Here is a 22612-nt window from a genome sequence, read left to right on the forward strand (position 1 = left end):
AAGGTAATGACTGCATTTTTAAGTACAAGGTCACAATATTAAATACATCTTTAACCCTACATTAACTGCTTCTCTTTCTGTTAGAGAGATACCAAGTCTTGAATAAACTTCATTAATAGCATGATGAGACTATTAGGAACCTATCTTCCTGGAAGGAAGGATATGGCTTGGGGCGGGGGGGGGGGGGGGGGGGGGGAGGCTTGGAGGGGCTTGGCAAAGACTACCCTTTCCTACATCCCTTGGGTTTTAGGGCCAAAGTGTTTGGGAACCTGGTGGGCAATCAGATAGAAAGCCAAGAGCTTCTGGGGAATGACCAATGAGTTGCAGAGGCTCAACATAAGGGGGCACCTCAAGAGAAAACTCTTCATGGCTGACAAATGGGTAGAAGGTGAGAAGTCTAGGCTAAAGATCTCGGCTCAAATGTCAAGGTATCCATCTAACAGAGCCAAGAAGATACTGTGGCACTTTGGGCACCCCTTGGTGCAGTAGCTGGTGGGTGGCATAAACAATCACTCACTGTGTAACTAGATGAGCCTGGAGACAGGACACAACTCTGCTGAGCACTTCAACACTGAGACACTACTGAAGAACCGATAATGGCAGTACCTGCCTCAGTCACTGAGCACTTTCTCCAGTGGATAAAGCCACATGTTTTAGTGGCATTACAGAAGACTGCACTGGGTTGCGGCAATTGAGACACCATGCTGCAGTGACAAGGGTAAGAAAGGGTCAACACAGGGTTTGGCATTTCTAGTTTTGAAGTGATAGCAGCATTGAGATTTTAAAAACTAAAATATTCATAGATAAGTAGGATGGGTGAATGGAATAAATCAGTTTTAAAATTTGAATTTAGAAGAAATCTATTTTGTACCATTAGCTTATACAGTAAGATATTATTATTCTGTCTTCCTTCCCATCCCAACTTTCAGGGGTGAGAGTATTCTAAAGAATGAACACATAAACAAGTTTTTGTTTTGTTTTGCTTTTTAAGTTACTACTAACATGGAGACCTCTAGAATGTTTCTATTAGAGGGCGGTTGGGGCTGCATTTTAAGAAGCATTTTGGAACTTATACAAAAACACAGTAGAAAAGATGATTTTTACTTTGAATTTGGCATCTAAACATACAATGGAAATTATACTTAATGACCTCAGGAAAAGGCAGTCAAAAAGCTATTCAGGGCAAGGGAAAAGGTGTCAGCCATTGCACCACTGGGTTCTTAAGCTAGCCCAGTGACACTAGTCATACCTTCTCCCATAGTCTTCCTAATACCTTTGCATACTTTGCATCCAAATGTACCAGCAAGTATTGCACTGTTTTCATATCTCTCCTTCCTAAGTCAGGTTAAGTAGTTTCTACCAAAACCACCAAACTCTCCCTAGTTCTAGTTTTTAAGTGAAACACATGAGTGAACCATAGCCACTTGTTTCTGGGAACACACAACAAATCGTGCTGTCTAGTTTCCACATGAAATAATTGTGAATTAAGTAAAAATGGTTGTGCAGTGTATCTAGCATGAGATCTCAGAAAAGTACGTTTCTGTTTTTTGTGTTTTTTTCGTCTGAGTCCCTTTCTGACTTTCACCATCATGCTCATGCACTTATATCTTAATTGTTAAACACTTTCCATCACGGTAGCCATCTCAAAAGACTACACTGATATTGGAAGAATTAAAGAAAGCACGTTAATTAGAAACAACTGCATTTAAAACATTAAGTTATAAACCAAGAATGACATACACTAGTAAAGTTATTTTATAATATATGCCACATCAGGGCACTTTCAAAGGAGGTAGGTAATATTAGGAGTCTTCTCTTCCAAAGGCCAGTTTGAGAAATACTACCTGATGCTTGGTCTCTCCTTTAATAGCTTGCCTGAATTATATTAAATCCCAATGTGGTTTCCCATTCCAGGCAGAGACCCTCATTTATATAATCCTCAAAGCCTTTGCTTGAGTGTTGCTAAACCTTTTTGCAACTCATGTTTCAGAGACATGTTTTGTTTCAAAGCGTTTAAAGAAGAAGAATCCAGCTGCCTTGGATCATTGCACAGACCATTCAAACCCAGATAAGTATAGTAATAACTCTAACTGGCAGAATTTTGTTACATTTTTATATGTAGACAAAAATCATCAAGGTCATCATAGCCTACAGGGCATTTAATCATCATCTCTAAGAATACTGGGGGCCCTACTTACCCTCATGGGTAACAATAAACGTTTGTTTTTAACGACTTATTGTTTACTGCCATCTTGAGTGTCTCATATATCAATCATTGTAAGGATGGTTCTCCATGAGTTAGCTGGTTCCCACCTAGAAGATTTCATTGATTTCAATTAAGATTTAAAAATAAATGGGAGCTTTCCATTTTTGGAATTTCAGGTTTACAGAGAATCAGTAATCTAATAACCCAGTTTATGCCCTAATACCATTCATTGTTCTAACCCGCTTGAGGTTAGGAAGTTACCAGAATGCTATCTAAAAAGCCCAGGGGAATTCTGCCAGTAGAAATAATCTAAGTCTCATTCTCTTACTTGGTTGCTGGACAAATTAGACAGGTTAACAGTTCAGAAATCCCTAGATAATTTCAGGTTCTGGTACACGAGAGAAAGGTGAATCTGTCAACTTTTTAATCTTGTTTCTTGAGGTGATTATAATAATAGGAATAGGAATATATAAACTGTCTTGACAATTTAGGACATAAGATCCAAAAGTGGTCTAGAAATAAGTAACCTGCCTGATTTGAAACTGTGTTCACAGTTGAAAAAAAGAAGCTGCTGGAGACTAAGAAGCAGATGAACAAAGTTGCAAAACAAAATGCAAATATCCTTGAGCTAAAAGTTCACCCTGTGTTCTCTCATCTTTTGGGAAATGTTATTGGACCAAATCATGAGTCATACTTGAAGAGATTGATATATAAGGCACACAAAATAGCAATGCACGGTAAGTGATTAAAAACAAGTAAACAACAACAACAACAAAAAAACAAATAAACAATTATTCTTACCCATGACAGTAAGTAGGGCCCCATTATTCTTTAGAGATGATGCCCTGTAGGCTATGGAGATCTTGCCCCACTAGAATAGAGATGTGATTTGGGATTTTAATTTCTGCACAAATGAAGTGACTACATCAAACTGGAAAGCATTTCCCCCCCAGGAGGTACCAGGGATTGAAACTGGGACCTTGTATGTGGCAAGCAGACACTCAACCACCACAACTCATTACCCTGAAATGTATTGAAATATCTGTATTTAACTGTAGAGATGATGAGCAGAGGAAGGTTCAAATCCAATTAAAAAAACCTACTACTTAACATCAGATTCTTGTTCATAGAGCCAGTTCATGAGACAGGTTTGTTTCATGGATTCTATATATAAATTCAAGTTACCAAAACCAAATTATACCTGATATGAGCTAAGTCACTGCCATTAATTAGCCCTTCCTTCCACAAACATGACATCTACCTACCTTAGGGGTCATGAAGCACAATATCAATGTCTGGAAGAGTATATTCAAGGACCTTTCTATTTAGGAGAGCATTCAGGAAAGAGTCACCTTTTATGTGATCCCAAATATAAAAAACTGCTCCTAACCTGAAGAAGCTTTCAGGAAGTTAATTTCTACACCACTTAGGGTATGGTGAGATTTAAAGTGACCTTTACAAATAAGGTTAAATTGGATGGTGGTATTTCAGAGAATGAAGTTCATCAACAATCTGACTTAACTACTGGGGGGCTCTCCCAGAGTGGGCAGCAGGGTGTGGGTTCTCCTTTCTCCTGGGGACTGCTGAACATGCATGCTTCTTATGAGGTTTCATAGGCTTTTTGTGGTAATATATCATGGAGATGTCACTCTGGTGTATAGTGCTACTATGAGAAACTAGCAGCAATGGCTCCTTGTCACATGACACTTAGTTGGGCTTCAACTGAGACCTTCTGGTCTCATTCTGAAATATTTATTAATACTGAACTATAAAAAGATTTCTGAAAAAAAAAAAAGACTTCTGGTTAGACTACACAGGAATGTCAACACCAATGAGTCATTCTAAAGGAAGTTTCCTTGGTTCATAAAACAATATTTAAGCAAGATGTTGTGTTAACCATTATGTTCTCTCGGGGCAGTTTCATCTGTTCTCTGAGCTATTAATGTCCTGTTGCAAAATCCTGTACCTCCTAAGCAATTGATACTTAACTACTAAAGGAAAACATGGGATGGATATAAGTGATATCCATTGTTGGTCTCTCTTTATGATCTCTTCATTGTGGTCATTAAGTAAAAATAACTTAAGAGTTGGTCCCTGAAGCTTTAAACAGAGTTCACCCCACACTGGCATTTGTGATTTTCTAGTTCTATCCTGTAGGCATTTTTTAGCTTTAGAAATGCAATTAGATCATTTGTTCCCTTAGCTGAACTCTATAGGCCTGTGCAAAGACAAGTCTTCTTTGAAAGGCACTCTTAAGTTCCTAATCCAATCTTTATTAAAAAAGACTCAATTTTACAGACCAGAAGGTTAAGACAAATCCTTAACTTGTAGTGATCAAGCCTCTCCACACTCCCCAGAAACCTTAGAGTGGAGCAAACTTTGAAAACAGGAATGTTTACAGTTGCAATTTTTTTTTTAAACTAGCAATATACTCCTTTAAAATAAACTATAGAAGCATGTAGATAATGATTTACACTAAGGAAAAGAGAGAAACAAGACTAACAAGTTTGCTTATTCCCTCTAAATCAAGTGAAGTTCTCCTTTTAGGGTTATCAAAACTGAGGTATGAATAAATAAAGTTTTATTTCTCAGGATTGGTCTTTCCAGTGTTGAGATTCTCTACCTTAAGTTCCATTCTATATCTGGACTCTTATTTCTGAAATTCCCTTCAGGGGGAAAACAAATGCAATCGCTATGTGGTCTTAAGTATATATAATCTAACACGGTGCCTGGTCAGAGTGATTTTGCATGTGGTAAGTAATTAGCTACCCTTAATTTTGCTCCAAATCCATGACTATTAAACAATTTAAAAAGACCTTCAAATATTGACAGGAGTTTTTAATTCAGAGCATTTGGCATCTGGCAATTGATCCCTGACCTCAGAGCCATTATGAGACTTAGAAACAAAGTTGGTGACTGAATACCAGTGATCAGCAGCAGCAAACTAACTCATGCAACCAATCCGAAGTCCTACTATGTGCCAAGCCCTGTTCAGAGCTTAGGATATGTCAGTGAGTCTACATTTGGTGGTGGTGGATACATAAAAATGGATTATGTTATTTCAGAAAGTGATAAATGCTCTGGGGTCAAAAAAAAAAAAAAAAGGGAAAAAAAAACAGTAGATAGACTGGGAATGCAGGATTGGGGTGATTTGGAGGGTTCCTTAGAAACGCAGGAGGGATATTATATTTTAAAGTTAGATTACTAAATGCTTATTATATACCAGGTGTGATGCTAAGACTCTCTCATTTAACCCTATGGGGAAGAGAGCATCATCCCCATTCAAGAGGGAAGGAAGTTGAAGCACAGAAGTTAAGCAATCCATTGAGAGTCACAGATTTCTGAAACATGCACTTAATCTCTTTGCTATAAAACAATCCAGGCAAAAAGAGAGAATTAAGCTAGTTCTTCAATGGTGGGTGGAATGCACACTAGCAAGAAAATATATTCTGCAGAGAAATTAGTAGCAGCAAGGCGTAAAGGGTATTTAAGTCAACTTGGCAAGAATACAGGCCTGTCCTGGGTTATACCATGAGAAAAGGTTGAAAGATAGGTCACAGGCAGAATTAAGGTGGGTTTTCAGCACTATATTCAGTCTTCCAGAGGGTACTAGGAAGACTTTGACATTTTGAGCAATGGTGTAGAGATTGGGATGGTGACCAAAAGGAATACCCGGCCGTGGCATCAAAGAGTCAGATAGCTTTGTAGTATATGAGATTCCCATGGATCTGCCACTGAGTGATTCAACACTGCTGGGTTTCTTTTCTTTAACTACTTGGCTAATCCTGTGGAAACAAAGCATTTTAATTGAAAGGTTAAGGTCTAACAATCTCAAATGTCAGATTAAAGGTTATCCCATCTTGTCAAACTATGATGCTAAGTGACCCTCAAACTTCAAATAAACAAAGTGTTCTAAAGGTGGCTCTCAAAAAAGTCAAAGGTCATTTTGTCTTACAACTCCCATTCCAAGATCTATTTCATCCTTTTAAAGGGACTTCCATAAAGTCAGTCATACAAACTTATAAGTGAAATGGTATTTTGAAGTATGAATACCTATTGTAGAAGATAGCCATCAACTAAAATAGTCATGGCATTATAGCTCCTTGTTTGAAGCAGAATATATATTAATAGCATTTTCTCTCTCTCTTTTTTTTTTTAGGTACAGGGGCAGGTGATTGAACCCAGGACTTTATAAGTAGGAAGTCGGTGCTCAACCACTGAGCTACATCAGCTTCCCTGACTTTGTTTGTTCATTGGTTTTGTTTTTAGAAGGTACCAGGGATCAAACCCAGGTCCTCTTATTTGGGAAGCAGGTGCTCAATCACTTGAGCTACATCCACTCCCCATTTTCTCATTTTTATGTTTAGTTCATATAAATGTTGACCGTCTAGAAAGCCCCATGACAAAGAAGTACTGGTCAAGATGGGTGGTATAGGATAGGAGATTTCTGCTTCCTATATATTTAGAATAGTGATATCAGTGTGACATGTGCCTTTCAGTATTTTTAAAATTAAATTCTTTAACATTAATCTGTCAGATGGCAATATTTTAAATGTAGGTAAATCTGTAGTCTAACTTGGGCTGAAGGTGAAATCATGGAGATACTCTAGGACTTAGTCACATTCAATTATTTGAAACATGGCTTGCTGCCCACAGTAAATTTTTGATGCTATCATCTCAGCATCTTAACTGGTACTTATCTATCCAAAGTTGTTAGGAAAAACTCCTGAGCTATTAAAAACTAAAAAGTATGTTTTGAATCAAGTGGTAACTAGGTTTGGAAAACTGTAGTCAACTTTCATGCTAGGATTTTGAAAGTTGATCAGAGTATGGTAGGTTGTTGGTTTCCAGCGTTGGGTTCTTGGAGCTGTTGGGGTCTGTGCAGGCAATGAGCGGTTGGCAACCTAATTTTAGCACTTTAAGGAGCCTAATGGAAATCACATCTTTACCCACAATACAGCTGCACAGGCAAATTCAAAAACCAGATTTCTTTGATTTAGGTAGAAACCGTGGTAAGTCAAAGCGATAACATTAACCATCTAGTGCTGATCTTATCTATTTCCTTGATTTTTATTAGTCATTTAATAAACAGTTTGGTGGATACCTTTAAAAGGAGAAATAGAAGGGGAATAAGAAATTGCCCTTGAACTATCAGGTTGAAAACTATTTGCTCCTACAGTTCTTATTAGCCAGGTGACTGACTATATCCACTGGATCAGAGAGATGTTCAGCGATGATGACTCTCCATTGGTGTCATTAAACAAGGACTTGGAAGGGTCACACCATCTGGAGAAGTTCAGTAACAGTTTGCCTGCCTTTTTCAGGCCCTGAGCAGACATAAACTAGAGGAACACACGGATATTGCTCATTACAAATAACCTTAAAGTTAAAAAAAAAAAAAGCCTCATAACTGTTCACTTATACCAACAGACAATATAAGGCAAGCAGAAGTTTCTCATTTTGCTCATCCTATAATAGGTTACAATTAATGTTGCTTGTAAGAGTGGTTTGAGTCACTCATTCACTTGGCCATCTGGTTATTATTTACTGAACACCTATTACGAGCTAAGTGCTGAATTACGCTGCATAATGACAAAATCGATAAGTTCTTTACTCTCAGAGAGCTTACAGTAAGGGGAGATGTGGGGAGAGAGAAATAGTTACAAGACTGGTACTAAGTGCTTTGGGGCAAATGTTTCTGATTAGAGCAGAAAGCTTCATTGCCATTAATTATGTTTAGTAAGAGAAAGAAAAATTGGTGCTACTTTGAGGAATTCTATATAAATTGCTTTCTTATTAAGATTAAACACGGAACAAGCAAAGTAGGGAGTTAAGGACTTAATTATCTTTTTCAATAGGCAGCTTTAAAATTATGACATTTACTTAAAACATGGGAAATATTTACATTTAATGTTTGAATCCCACCATAACCACATTGCAACCTGGAAGAACATCTGTGGGACAGTGCCGATGGTGGGGAATATTCTTCTAGTTGTAATCTACCTGTCTTCATCAACAAATTCCTGTAATAGTGCCCACCAGACCTCTGGCCTTCCTGATGTAGTATTAATTAGGGATCAATGTTGTTCAATTCCACTATTCACCCTTAACCTGAGATTCAAAACCATTCATAATCAGGCATGCTCCTTAGAGAGACTGATATCCGTTTTCCCTGAACAGACATACATAGACATACCCCATGCTTTCTCAAGCTTTCTCTTACTTGTAACACTCACTGCCCTCCCCTACTTGAATTCCTTCCTGTCATTCAAAGTCCACTCAAGGTGTAATATCTTAAGGTAGTCTTCCCTTATTTCTCACCAATCCTCTCATTTTTCCCATATTCCCATGATTGCTACCCTTTGATCCACATAGAAATCTTTTCCCTAACTCAAAGAGGCTTTGGCAGTCAGGAAATCATTTGCCCTACTTTCTTTACCTCACACAGCCTGATAAAGTGCAGTGCACTTAAAAGGTAGCAGTGCCTTGCCACTGTACATACAGGGCAACACCTATTACAGTGATGAAAGGCAAAATGTCAAAAAAAAATTTTTTGTGATATTTTTCATTTTTTAATACCCTAATTTATTTTTTACTTTATTTTAGCTTCTCTAAATTATTACGTATACTACTGCTAATCTTTAAACCCATCATTACTATTTCATTTTCCTATTAATTGAATTTGGCAATATATTAGACTTAATTTTTGAATATGTTTTAGATCACAGATGGGTTCAACTATAGCAGGGGAGGAGCACTGATTTAGGATATGATTGATGGGTGCATCAATACAGGGGTGGGAGAGAATTTTCCAGGGCATGCATATAGGGTATATAGGTATGCTCATGTATTCATTGGGTATTGACATAGGGGGTAGAGTTTCACATGACAACTGAGGGAGTGCTGAGTTCCCATTCTGGTAAACTCTGTCACACTCCCCAGTGGAGCAGCAACAATCCCCCAAGTACAAGGGTAAAGACCAGTGAGGAAGGATGGTCCTATGACAGGCCTTTGATACTGATGACTATGCTTATGAGCCTGTGTGCCTGAAATTCCAACTAGGCCTAGAGCTGCAGGGTGCCTAAGAGTTACCTTCTGAGAACCTCCATGTTGCTCAAATGTGGCCACTCTCTAAGCCAAACTCAGTATGTAAATGCATTACCTTCCCCCCAGCATGACTCCTGGGGATGAGCTCCCTGGTGCCAAGGGATTACTACCAAACACCTGCTGGTGATGCAACTAGAAAAAGACCTTGAATAAAAGGGAGAAATGGTAATGAGTTTATGTGGCTAAGAGACTTCTAAATGAGTCACGAGGTCATCAGAGGGGTCACGCCTATGCACATCTCAGCAAGATCTCAGAGACAGCCAAAGCAGATACATGTCCAGGTAGGGGTGTTCCTGAGGGCTAGAGACACCCAGGTCCTATAGTCATGACAGATGGCTCTGGAGTTCAGTGCCTTGTCAGTGGGCCCTACTTTGGAATTTGTGCTCCTGAGTGTGATGGAGTTGGACTCAGATGTGACCTCTATGCATGATTCTTCTGTCACTTTTACAGAACCTGTGGTTGGCCCTGGGGTTGGTGTGTGCTCAGGAGACTTGAATCTCTGGACTGTCTATGTGCCAGCTGGGCCCTGAGCCTCAGCAGAATTGCAACACCTACTCTCTGGTTCATTGGACTTACCCACATCAGCTAACAGGGAGGTGAGGATCGTCAACCATCACACCAGGGAAATGAGAAAGTCTACAGCTGCATGCAGAAAAATTCCATCCATCAGCCATGTAGGATCTAAACCCACTCTTGATTTAGAAGTGGAACGGACATCACCATCCCAGGGTCCTCAGGATGGAGGAATAAAATGTGGATTAGAGTGGACTTGTTGGTATTCTATTATAGAATTATTGTGACTCTAGCAATGGAAGAAATTATATCATTGATGTGGCCACAGGAATTGCTGAACGCAGGGAGAGGGTAAAAGAGGTGTGATATTGGGGCATTTTTGGGACTTGGAGTTGTCCTGAATGATATTGCAGGGACAGATGCAGGACATTATATATCCTGCCATAATCCACTGAATGGACTGGGGGAGAATGTAAACTACAATGCAAACTATAATCCATGCTGTGTAGCAGTGCTCCAAAATGTACTCATCAAATGCAACGGATGTACCACTAATGAGAGACGCTGTCGATGTGGGAGGAGTGGGGGATGTGGGGAGTGAGGTATATGGGAAGCTCTTATATTTTTTAATGTAACATTTAGTGTGGTCTATGTGTCTTTAAAAAAAGAGAAAAAAGAAAAAAAAGGTAGCAGTATTACATAGTTTCATTTTGTTCCTTAATAGGAGGTTAAGAAAAATTTTTTCTCTACTTTTGCCAATTCTTCATGAAACAGGGCTTTCTTCTGCTACCATAGCAATCTCCACTCAAACTCATCTGCCAACATTGCCAGGTTAACTTATCTGAGTCAGCATTTTGTTTTCCTGCTTTAACGAAGAGATCTGTTTTGCTAATAAAGATCTAGGCCCTTGCTCTTATATCCAAAGTTTAGCAGAAGCCATTTTGCCTTTCTAAACTCTATCACCTCTTAGCTCTCTGGCTAAGAGAGCTGTACTTAATCTTGGCTGAAGTGGTCAGTGTTCCTCAGGCATACCCTGCACTGGCCCATGTGTATGATTTGTTTGCCTGCATTTTCTCGTCTTCTCTTTGCTTGTCTGACTTCCACCATTCCTTTAAGGCCCTCTCTATTATCACATCAGTGTCTTCTCATTCCTCTGACTCACATAAACTCTGCACCACTTAATTACAATAAAGCCATGTATTAGTTGAGCAGTGTGGTGGTTTGAAGTGGTATATACACCAGAAAGACATGTTCTTAAATCTAGTCTAATCCTGTGGGAGCGAACCTATTATAGGCAGGACCTTCTGATGAGGTTACTTCCGTGAAGGTGTGGCCCAGCCCAAATCTGGAGGGGTCTTAATCCTATGGTTGGAGTTACACTTTAAAAGTGGAGTGAAATTCAGAGAAAGCCACAGGGAGCTGAAATTCAACAGAACCCTGAAAGAACAGAGAGGCCAGAAGAGGCTGCCATGTGCCTTGCTTGCCATGTGAAAAGCTAAGGAATGACCAGACCCAGACCACCGGGCTTCAGGAAGAAAGCATTGCCTTGATGATGCCTTGATTTGGACTTTTCCCCCAGCCTCAAACCATGAGCAAATAAATTCCCATTGTTTAACCTGACCCATTTCATGGTTTTTGCATGAGCAACCTACAAAACTAAAAGAAGTGAGTATCATTTTCTCTAAACTTCTTGTAGGCAGCCATTTTTAACACCGGCATGTCTCCAGCAGGTGTTAGAAATATTTGCATCCAACTTTCAATTGCAATCAAAGTTTAATAACTGGAAATTTTAGACGAGCTAGAAAAATCAGAAATCCCAAAGGACAAGTTATTAGGTGAGTAGCAATGCATCAGGATACACTTCAGAAGACTGCGTGAACAATGAATAAAATTATCTATCCTTTCAACTCAAGTACATGCATGTATGTTTCTGTAAAGACTCAGCCACAGCTAAAACCTTAGTCCAGGCAGAAATCATATTAAGCCTCCTTATTACCAACTGGTATTAAGAGGGCAGTGTCTTCTATTAGCTATCTGCTTTCAGTGTTAGGGAAGCAGATACAGTTCAGTGGTCGAGTGCTTGCTTCCCATGTATGAGGTCCTGGGTTCAATTCTGAGTACCTTCTAAAAAAAAAGAAGATAGTGAATGTGTTTTCAACTTTAAAAATGGAATTGGTTTTTAAGAAGTGTGATTTTAGAGACAGGATGAACAAAACAAAACCTAATGCCGATATAATTAAGACACAGCCAAGACTCCTTGAAAGGACAGATATTTGAGCACCTACTATGTGCAACCATTGTGACCTCTGATCCTCAGACCTAGAAGTCAGTTTTCCTGATAGATTAACATTGTGCCCCAAAGCCAAATGTGATCCTCATTTGACTATGCCAGCCCTCTGATATAGGTTCACACACATTTGCTTCTTTCAGCTTCGCTAAATGGTAGCAAAAGAGCACTTTAGCATCTGCATTGCATATTACAGAAGATTAGAACAGGTCCTGGACCCTAAATAGGACACTTAACGTATAAAAATAAGTGAGTTCATTTGGATGAAATATTTAGAACAGAGAGTACAGCTGTGTGCCATATGGACACAATTAGGGATGAAGTTATTCTTAACTTTCCAGTTCTTTGGGTATGGATAATTAACCGTGCCCCTCAGGTGGACTAACTATTCTGCCCACATGAGATTTAAGTGGTACCTTAAGAGTTAACATTTGTGTGTCTGTACTAGTTTATGAAGCATTACCACATTCTCTTGCTTGCCCCTTACAATTAATAGTTTCAAGATACATAGGAAAGATGGTCTTCTAATGTTCAGCCTGAAAGCATTCACCTCTAGGTTTTAGCTTGCTTCATACAAACACTGAAAACATGACCTTCCCCATTTATCAGCTTAATTATTTCATTGAAGTATAGTTCTAGAACAGGTACATTTCTAAAGCAGCGGCATCTCTGAAGTATGTTATATGGCTTCTCCTTTAATCTTAACTTTGAGGCAATTCATTTTACTGGTGGGGAAAATGAAGCTTAGATATTATATATCTTGTAATACACGGCAAAAAAAAAATTATGTTTTTTTTGTAGTTTGGAGCCCAAGCTCTTACCTACTAATTTGTTTCTTCCTCAAAACAGAGTTCCAATTTGCTACATAAGGTATGAAAAATACTCCTATATTTTTCAGTTTGAGGTTTGAGTACCTTCTACCATTTTCTGCTTACCGTCAATCATTTTTAGGACTGTTTTGCGAGTTGAGTGAGGCAAGCAAGGGTCCTACGTTTAAGTGGAATGCCCAAGAAATGGCAGAGCTACCATTCCCACGCAGGCGCTTTAATTCTGAACTGTGTTCTTTTCCTCATGTGATGTAGACTTTGTTCTAGATTTCTATTCACTTGGGCTACAGGAGCTATAGCCTTTATGGTTCTCCCATTGCCAACCTAGCACCATATCTCACATAAGTACCTGGTAAATAATCAGATAAACACCAAAGATTCGAAGCCTAGATTGATTCATGCTTGAATCCTGGCTCTACCGCTTAGTAATATCCCCTTGGGTAAGCTAGTATCTATTGATCATATTGGAACTAAGAAATGGAAACATCTATTCTATCACAAGTTATTTAATGTGAAAGTCAAATGGGAGAATGGAACAGTGCTTTATCAGCCATAAAGCTTCATTAAAGCAAAGTGCAATACATTCATTCACCAAAACGGAGGCCTTCATCTTTACTTCTAAGCATGGCATGAAAAACAAAATACAGAGTTTTATAGGTTAGAGGAAACCATCTGGTTCAAGGGTTATGTTTAGTGGAATCTTTTTTTAAAAGAAGTAATTGGGGCAGTCTCCTAATAAATGGAGATGAATTACGCTCTTAAAAAACCCCAGGAGTGGGGAAAGATCTGGAAGTGAGATGCTATATAAAACTAAGGACCCTATCAGTTTTCCCAGGATCAGGAAAGCAATGCATGGATAATGTGCAAAGTGTCGAGGGCCAAGTGCTCACCTGTGCTGTCTCATCTTTCTGCTTTCTAAGATTCAGTTCAACAGAACTTAAAAGTTTAAATGCTTTTGCATTTATTATTTTGCTTTATTATTTCAAAGCATTCTGTGCCATGCTTTCCAAAGATACTCTTAGATCACCTAGAGGGCTTGTTTAAACAGATGACTGGGCCCCTCCTGCCAGTCTGTGGTGAGGACTGAGAATCTGCATTTCTAACAAGTTTCCAAGTGCCACAGCTGCTGCTCTGCCAACTACAGTCTGAGCTTCAGTGTCTTAGAAGATTTCTCCATAGCCATAAAATACACACCAAGATAAGTGCCCAATCTTGAAAGACTGAACTGATCTGATTGTTAAATGAGAACCTACATCAGCTCATCTATCACATAAAGGTCTAAGCCATGGTTGCATTATATTGCTAGGAGCAAATAGGGTAGAGCTTTTTTACACAAAGGAAACATTAAACTATATATATATATATAAAAACTATATATATATATCCCAAATTTCTTCCAGGTTGAATAGAGTTTCAAACCTGGCTTTCTAGGATTGTTACTTCCTATTCTACCCACTCCTTTGACTCTATGATTACCTGCCAGTCCTCACACACTCTGTCTAGCTCATTCACTCAAAATTCTTACCAGCTCAAGGTAAAGGCCACTTGGCCCTATTTGGTTTGTATAAATTATGCTAGGAGAGAACAATTGCCAGGCTATTTCTACAGCGGTCATAGCTTTAACGTTGCTGAAATTTCATTAGCCTTAATGTTTTGCTATGTAGATGATTTAAGAAAAAGCAGGTTGGTGGTTTTTTTTTTTTTTACTTGCAAGGTTTAGAAAATTAAGTATTAGGCTGAAAATAAGTTTAGAAGAGGGAGGAAAGGGTGAGGCAGGTAGAAGGGAGATTTAGCTTTCTTAATAAAAACGTTAATTTCCATTTTTAGATCAGGAAGCAATTGGTTCAGATTCTCCCTGCCCTGGAGTGGCAGGCTTCCTTCTAGGGTAGGAGAAGGATGCAGGAAGGGGAGTAACCATGGCAACCTGCCCAGCTATGTGGGCAAGGACAGTATGGGGCCGCACGCACTCCAAAGTATTTTTATTTCTAGCCTAGTCCCCTAGTTTGTGCGGGTGGTCCTTCCCTTCCCACTTCCTTTGGCCATAATGCTGACTTCAGGAGGAAGGATTGCTCCTTCACTGTAGGGAGTCTGAGGTGGGGGGTGGGGAAGACTTAAGAGACCACAGGAGGTCAACTTGACCAAACCAAACTGCAGGCCTCCACAATGAGAACAGAGAGTAACTCCCTGTCTGTTCCAGCATGAGCACAGGCAAACATGCTGGCTTTCCTACTAGTAAATGCTCGAACTATTAACATTTTTCAGGTAGGTGAGTCATGTCCAATTTGTCCAAAAGCAATTCTCCACTGACTTTGAATTTTCACAAAGACATAATCCAGTTGTTCAGTGACAAAAATAAAAAAAGGAAAACAACATCAAAAAATAGGTTTCTAAGTCATTCAGAAAAAGGTATTCTAAGCATGCTAGATTAGCAGTCTTCTCAACAGCCCTGGGGTAGGTATTATTCTGCCCAGATAAGAAAACTGAAGTATAGAGGTTAGATAATTTTCCCAAGGTCGTGTAAACTGCAGTGTGAGCTTGGGATTCCAACCGAGGTAATGGGACTCCAGCATCCACACTCTCAACCACTACCCGGCTGTATTAGGTGGGAGGCAGAAACTGTCACGTGAGTTTTAGCCATCCGCCCCCCGTGTTTTTTGAAGAGGCGATGGGTAGCCTGCTGTCCTGATTCAACACGTAACAGTCAGGAAATGGAAGCATGGGCTAGGTTTCCTTCACACCTATCTGCTGTTAAAGCCATTTCATCTAAACGTGATTTTGGCCTACCCACCTCTGTGTGATTCAGTGGCACAACTTCAACTTTAGGATCACATAGCAGCGCCAGAGAAAAATTTTAAAGACCACATCCTGTTACTTAGGTGTTTCATATCGCCAATCTGGTTCCCATTCTGTTTCTGTTTGAAGGGGAGAAAACCTTACGTGTTCCGCCAGTTACCTAAACCTCCCCCAGCCAGTCAGCTTTCAAGCCTTTCCAGCTGCTGAGGTATGTTTTGATGACCATGAGGGCAACTCAAAACCCCTAGAGAGCTCAGTCTTCAGCAGCCTTCTCTAGTATTTCAGCATCTCAGCTCTCAGAAAGAGAATTAAATCCAAATTGGGACAGACTGAAGAGAAACACACAAAACCTTCAAGCTTAAGCTTATAGACATTTGGGGTAGAATTAGAAATGAAGCAACATGTATTCATTATACCACCAAAAGTTCTAGTCTCCAAAAAGTCTCCTGCTGGCCGGAAACCACTGGGCAAGGTACCTGTTTTCCTGCTCCCTTAATCTTCAGGGAACTGAGGCACAGCTGAGTGGGCCAATAAACACCAGGGTAACAGCTTCCAGAAGTCACTTGTTCCACCTCCATGATGAGTGTTTTAAAAGCAATTCCCTCCAACCCAACAAAGTGACGGAAATCCACTCAATCTTTGGAGCAAGGCAACAAATAGGTCTAATGCATAGTCTTAAATAGACATGCAAACTCTGGATTCTTTCCATAACAAGTTAGGCAAGTCGTGCATAAGTTCTGTGACTCCCTTCCTCCCCTGCTACATCCTAAGGGGATGCTCACTGGTGTCCAAGATCACAGAAGGGCAAAGACATGTGTCATGGCCATTCCCCCACCACACACTCATCCTGGTCACACATTAAAATGTACACGCATGTAGTTTAGGAAGAACTGGTTTCTGGGGCAGTCATTTGGGTGGGGTGCGGGAAGGAAAGGGAGGAAGTTAAATTATTCACCACCATTGAATAAGAATCCAGCCTACTCTAGGAGGAAGCTGATGAAGAATTTGGAATGAGTCTGTCCCAGAAATATACATTGGAAAAGACCCCCAGGTCTTCCCTACGTGCTTAGGTGACTTTCTGCATTGCACATGCCACCCTGTGTTAAGTGTGGCATTGGTTATTTCCATATCTCCAGCCAAGGCAATAAGCCTGTATGTGAGACCTGTCTCCCTTTAATGAGGGGAGACACAGAATCTGGGGTGAAGGTAAGGGTCACTGGGCCCAGAGGAAAGCACCCTAGTCAAGGTCTGGCTGCTGGTCTAAGAAGCAAAGTAAATGTCAGTGTGGAGGCAAGCCATTTGTTAGCTGCAGCCTTTTCCACTCCCAGCTAGTTCTCCCTCCCCAACAGCCAGTAGATGCTGCTTTGTGCCACAAGCCAAAGTCAAGATTAAGGCAGATGAATTATACAATCCATCAACTCATTCCAAGGGCTTTATCAAACATCTCGAAGGTGTTTTGGAGTTGCCTTTTTTAACTATGCTGTTACTTCTGTTGGAGTTACCTCTTCATCCCACCTCCCCTTTGCCCGATTAGTGCCAGAAAATTTTTCATTAAGTCAATTTATAATGCAAGAGCGACATTTACTATTCATGAAGCGGCTCCCTCCACAATTTTTAAGTCTTTCCATGTGTCTGGAAGCTTGTTTCTGCTCTTCTCATTTTACAGAGTGGCTCTCTTTCCTCCAAACACAAACTAAAAACAACGAGGAAAAGGTGGAGGTGGAGAGCCAGAATCTTAAGTGTTTTTAATCCAGTTAAATTTCCCTTCGGACTCAAAAGGCTCCCTGCTGAAATAGACTATGGACCTGAATTCCAGGCTAGGAATTAAGTCCAGAGGGAAAGAAAGCTAGAAACAAATAACAGAGTCAGCTCTATGCTAAGGAAACGGACTATGTTAACTGGCTCTCTACGGTTTAACCCATTCATTTCCCCCCGCCCCCCTCTCTAGAAATGTTAATCTCTCCAACCAGTCTACAGCAAGCGGGCAGCAGCATTTAAAGAATTCCTGCTTTGGGGATTTAAAACAAGTTTGTTCGGTCCCTTGGGCCGATACATTCTTAGGAATGCCGGTGTAGAACAAAGTTCACATTTTAATGCCATACTTTGTCGGTCAGCAAGAAAAAGCTTCTCTTGGGCACAAACCAGGTCCCCAGCCTTTGTAACACGGCAAAAATAAACACCCTGCACGGAGCTAATTAGGCGGTCAGCAGCCACGCAAGCGTCCCTTCCAGGGCTGCCCAGGAGCTTTTAAACACGCGCGCGCGCGCGCACACACACGCACACACAAAAGGAGACTCTTGTAAAGGTCCCGAGCTGCACATCTGGAGTCCGACCCAAAGGTGCATGCACGCCGGGGAAGCATTCCTCAGATGTCAGGCCACAAAACCGCGGGCTCCCCAGGTACCTCGTCTTCTTTCTAAGATTCCCCACAGCCCAAGGTCCGCATCCTAGGGTGGGGAGGAGCGGAGGGGGGAGCAAAGGAGGCCAGGAAGTCTCAAAAAATGGAGCCAAAGAGAAGAACCAGTGCACAGCTACTCACGTGCCCGCTAGCGCCTCCGAGACAGGAGCATGACTTCCCCGTCTCCGGAGTCTCCAGGTTGCAGAGCAGCCGACAGGGCGGGCCCGGCTTAAATACCCGCCCGGCCCGGAGCCTCGGAGCAGCGCGGCCACTCCCGGCGAGAGATATGGTTCTAATCAGATGCTGGCAGCTGAAGACTCCCCAGGAATGTGCCGGGATGTTTTTGCTGCCAGGACTGGGTAACTCCCCCTCAACGTGTCTGCTGAGTCTTCCAAACTTAACTGTTTATTAACTCGAGCCTAAGCCGCGCAGAGGACGCGGCGGCTCCCCCACCCACCCCTCCCCCTCCCCCTCCCCTCCCCCTCCCTCCCCCTCCCCTCCCCCTCCCTCCCCCTCCCCCACGGCGGCGCGCCCCACCAGCTGGGGGCGATCGCGGGGGGAGACCTCGCCGAGGGCTGTAGGGGGGAGTTCGGGCTGAATAAAAAGCCCTAGACTGACGGGGCGGGGTGCAAATAAGGACAGGAAAGGGAAACTCCGGAGGAAAGGGGTGGGATCCACTGAGCTTCATTTCACAGATCCGTTCCCGGGATTGCCACTTCAGTGATGTGGCACACGACGTGCGCCTAGCCCCTTGGGGCCCGTGGAACAAAGGGCTGCCTTCACTCCCGACGGTGGTGGTGGCTGAGAGGGCCAGTGGCTCCTAGCCCAGATCTGTGGCTTCTAAACGTTTAAAGTGCTCATACCCCCTTGAAAGGAGTTCGTGTCTCTTTAACGTCAGATGTGGCTGGACCTCAGCCGATCCATGTGGACATAGGTAAAACACACCATTTATGTATGAAATATTCTGTGTGTGCAGGTATAAAACCAATTCTTTCTATGAAATCAATGTAAACAAAAAATGTTCACGTCTAAATAGTTCGACATTTAGACTTACGTACCAGATATAAAGTTATGTACCTGATAGAAACAAAGACTAAATATTGGCTCTTCATCCAGATGCACACATAACTATCTGCACACATTTTCTAAGCATTTCACATACATTAAAAAAATGAGATCTTTTAAAATATTGACATACGGTGCTCAGCAGCAGAAGACATTCCTTAGCCTATCTAAGCAAACCTTAAACAAGCGGGGAATTAATTTTCTCCCTATTTTTATGTCACGAAAAATTGTTAAACATTTCCAGGAGCTCTGTTAATTTTTTTTTAAATGCAGTTTAATTGAGATATAGTCACCATACAATATATCCAAAGTGTACAATCAATGGCTTTTCGTATAATCATGGTCTGTTACTTTTTAAGAATTATGAAATTATTCTTGCACAAGACATGTCTCTGCTTTTTCTTTTCTTTCTTTCTCTTTTTTTTTTTTTTTTTAAGTTGGAGACTGTATGCTAAATATGAAAGTGCCAAATTGTGACTTGGATTTGAGAGGGTTATTGGTTTTATTGACTAAGCAACACAATGGATTTGCATTTCACCTCTGGCAACTGGGGGTTCAAATCAGGCTCATGGGACACCAAGAATGTATTTTGTGGTCCAAGCCAACCCTATCTGCAAAGTCACTGTGTAATTTAGGGTAGCTCAATGTGAGTGGCAGTCCCTGCTCTCAAGTAGGTCAGGCTTGGAAAATCCAGGGCTCCTGGGAGACTGAGGGGCGCAGAGCAACACAACTGGGTGAAACACACCTCTGCTTGCTTCTACTATTTCTGCCACTCTCCCCCACCTCCCACAGCCGCATACCTCTGGATGAGGGTAGGGGGTAGTGCTGACAATTTTCAATATTACTCTGAGACCATTTGCTATTATTTAAAAAATGACTGTGTGAATGACAAGAGGTGTAGAAATTGTAGTCCTAGGATGGAATTTATAACATTTATGCAGCATATTTTAATTCTGATGCTTCTTAGGACATGGTGCTTAATTTCTGAAATCCACAAGTCCAGAGTGATTGTTTTACTACAGAATGCTAAGTAGGTGGAGAAATGACAGCTTATACCAGGCAAATAGAGGCTTTGACAATTTAAACGAAGTGGGTGTCTCTTTTAATCTCAATATGTAATATTTTCTTAACTCAGATATTATGACCAGAATCTATTTTTTTAAATTGAAAGACTCTTGCTAAGAAATATTAACTTATGTTTGTTCTACTCTGCCAAAGGGAAGGGATTTGTCTAAAAAGCCGGAGGAAGAAAATGATTTCATCTGCAGTGAGCTGTGCTTTCAAGAGGAGACTTTGGTGAAAACAGCTTCATTTGTGATCAGTGGACTTACACATATAGCATAAAATGGACATTTCTGATGTTTTACACAGAAATCTTAAAGTGGACAGCTGGAGAACTTTGGTTTGAAGTATATTTTTATCTCTCTAGCGTGCTGGTATAGCTTTGGTGGTAGTTCAATATCCTCCTAACGTTAAGAAAAGAAAATGAAAATACATTTAACTCATTTTATATCTGGTGAACCATTGTCTCCTGCCACATCTAGTTGTTCTAAAATGCAGACTAGGTCTAAAATGAACAACCTTGCATCTGAAGAGTCACACCAACGTTGGTTATTTGGAAAGCCCATCTAGACGTTAACCCTGACTAGACTCTAGGCTTTCCTAATCACCACCCAAATTAATGTTTAGGAAACGGAGATAAGGAAAAATTCAATGCTGTGTTTGAAAAGCTACAGTGCTTGCATGATACTTCCCTTTGCACAAAACCTGCCTGTGAGAGAGAAGGAAAAAAAACCCAAAAAACCCTAAAAACTGACGACCGATTTCCCAGTCTAGGAAAGGGGTAGTTAATCCCGTGATGGCTTGCTGAAGAATGCATGGTTTATTATTAAAGTAATCTCTTAAGATTTTCCTGGAATGTGCTTCCACAGCAACTCTGCATGTGTGAGCTATCCTATGTCTGTATCTTTTCGTCCATAATTAAGCTGGGTTTTTGTTGTTTTTTTTTACAGCTCTAGCTCCCAGACCTAATGCTTTCTCCTCACTCTCTCCACCTTTTTTCACGCCCTTCCCGACTGCTCTTGTCTCCATTACCTTCCCATTTTGAATCCCACCATTTCACATAAACTGTAAATGGCACTTTGGAATCAGCTATGAGGTAAATTGTCTTGTGTCTCAATGCCTTGCGGGACACTTACAGAAGTTCAAATCAGACAAGAATTGGCTGAAGTTTATGTATCTAGCAAGGTATCACCCCACCCCAGTGTCATAGAAAAATGAACAGAATAGCTGTTATTCCCAGGAAATGTTCTTTGACCTTGTTGGGTCCGTCATATTTAACAATGCAGAAAAATTGGTCATATGAAACTGTTGATTTGACTGCTGACAAAGCAAGGCAAATTTTGGAGGTTTTTTCACTTGCATACATACATATATCAACTAAAGTATTTGGAGAGTCATCATATTGAAGGCAGCCCATGTTTGTTTTGTTGATTGCTTTGTTCTCTTGGTTATACCTGTATAGGATCCAGGAACTCAATACTTACTACTTGCTTGTGATATGAAGTATTAATGAAACTGCAATGGTACAGTATTAGGATACTGGGGAACATTATAAGATGAAGGACATTTATAATCCAATATTATAAATTTATGTAACTAATTACATTTCACTACCAATATAAATTTTTATAGGGTGAAATTGCAAAGGGAAAAAGGAGTACTCTTTATAGGAGTTACTGGTTAAAATACTGTCTTATTTGGCAAGCAAGAGTTATTAAATATAAAATACTCTAAAAAATATATATTAACCAACCCTGCAAGAATACTAAAATTAATTACTATAGCAAACACTTACATAGCTCCCTATCTGCATATAAGAATCTATACCCTAGAAATAAAAGAAAGAATGTTAAATAATTTCTTAAAATAAAGAAATAAAATACAAGGATGCTAATTGTTGCATTGTTCATAAGAACTGGGAACAAAGTATACCAGTCAGTGGGAATAGTTGAATAAATTATGATTTATCCACAGTATCATCATAGACAACCATTAAAAAAATAAATTTGAGCTATATTTCATAATACGGAATATGATTTCTATTAGTTATTGTTGGGTGAGAAAAGCAAGATGTAGAAAAGAATGTAAAGTATGTTTCTACTCCAGTAATACAGAAAGCAACACCTACCCATACAGATTTGAGTACACGGGTGTGTGTGTGTGTGTATGTGTGTGTGAGAGAGAGAGAGAGAGAGAGTGTGTGTGTGTATAAGGGAGAATGCTTACTAGATTGAATATGGATTACTGGTGGAAATGAAAGGAGATCAGGGAAATTAAAGGGGGTCAGAGCCAATGAAAAAGGGAAAAGAAAAAAGCCTGCAAGCACATAGAGATCATGCTTATGCAACTAAGTG

At 40.4% G+C, this 22612-nt stretch overlaps 2 long non-coding RNA genes across 3 annotated transcripts; both read left to right on the plus strand.

Annotated features, from left to right (window-relative positions):
• The first annotated feature begins 211 nt into the window (after positions 1 to 211).
• Positions 212 to 11032, plus strand: LOC139436396 (uncharacterized). The gene is made up of 2 exons (XR_011645616.1): positions 212 to 2943; positions 9764 to 11032. It is a non-coding gene; the product is annotated as an uncharacterized lncRNA (long non-coding RNA).
• Positions 11033 to 17960: 6928 nt separating this feature from the next.
• On the plus strand, positions 17961 to 22282 carry LOC131280594 (uncharacterized). 2 transcript variants are annotated; one of them, XR_011645636.1, is made up of 3 exons: positions 17961 to 18133; positions 18827 to 19065; positions 20415 to 22282. It is a non-coding gene; the product is annotated as an uncharacterized lncRNA (long non-coding RNA). The 2 variants fall into 2 exon arrangements; XR_009188243.2 differs by lacking the exon at positions 17961 to 18133 and adding an exon at positions 18395 to 18490.
• The last annotated feature ends 330 nt before the right edge of the window (positions 22283 to 22612 follow it).

Source organism: Dasypus novemcinctus, chromosome 2, assembly GCF_030445035.2.
Source record: "Dasypus novemcinctus isolate mDasNov1 chromosome 2, mDasNov1.1.hap2, whole genome shotgun sequence".
Taxonomy (NCBI): Eukaryota; Metazoa; Chordata; class Mammalia; order Cingulata; family Dasypodidae; genus Dasypus; species Dasypus novemcinctus.